Below are 978 nucleotides of genomic sequence, written 5' to 3' on the forward strand. Positions count from 1 at the left end.
GCGGCCGGACTGTCCCCAGTGCTGCGGTGTCACCCTGAGTGCGGCCGGACTGTCCCCACTGCTGCGGTGTCACCCTGAGTGCGGCCGGACTGTCCCCGCACGGGCCCTCCCACCGTGACTATGCAAACTGGGGACACCCAGACGGGACACCACACCCGGGCCGGACCCTGTCCCTGTCCCTGTCCCATCCCTGTCCCATTCCTGTCCCTGTCCCTGTCCCATTCCTGTCCTCATCCCTGTCCCCATCCCTGTCCCTGTCCCAGCAGTGCCGGGGTCTCTCCAGGGATTTGCACCCCACGGCTGCTCCGGGGGGCCCATCCAGCCCCGAATCCCCCCGGGACCCCGCTCTGTGTGCCAGGCACCCCGGGGACCCAGGGCATGCAGAGCCAGAGGACACRGAGCAGTGGCCGTGGGTGGCAGTGGGGGCAGAGCCCCGTGGCACGGGGTGGGGGAAAGGATTTTCCATGGGGTCAGTAAAGGATTTTCCTGTAATTCCCGGTGTCTGTGTCGTTGTCACCCGTCACCCATCACAGTCCCACAGTGGGTGCTGTCCCGGCAGATTTTGGTTGCAAACTTTGGGTATTTGGCTGTTCCTGCCCGCGGGGTGGTACCGTGGGTGGTCCCAGTGAYTCCAGTCCTCCCAGTGACCAGGGGAGTGAAACCAGTGTGGGGTCCCCCAGCGGGACAGGGCAGCCCTGTGGGGTGTCCCAGTAAGGAATGGGACAGTGACCCCCAGGCAGGGCTGTGACAAAGCCACCCCGGGGGCTGCAGGGACAGTGACGGGCAGTGCCACTGGTGGAGCAGTGGGATGGGGCAGCTCCGGCCCCACAGCGCAGGGAGAGCTCAGGGTTTGGTGGCCGGAGCAGTAACGGCCACCAGCTGTGCCCACAGCAATACAGAGCAGCCCGATGTGCCCGGAGCCACTGCATTGCCACCGGGAGGGGAGGGGAGGGCAGTGACTGCAGGTGACATCCCCGA

Source organism: Malurus melanocephalus, unplaced genomic scaffold (genome assembly GCF_030028575.1).
Source record: "Malurus melanocephalus ecotype Western Australia unplaced genomic scaffold, MMel_1.1 scaffold_743, whole genome shotgun sequence".
NCBI lineage: Eukaryota > Metazoa > Chordata > Aves > Passeriformes > Maluridae > Malurus > Malurus melanocephalus.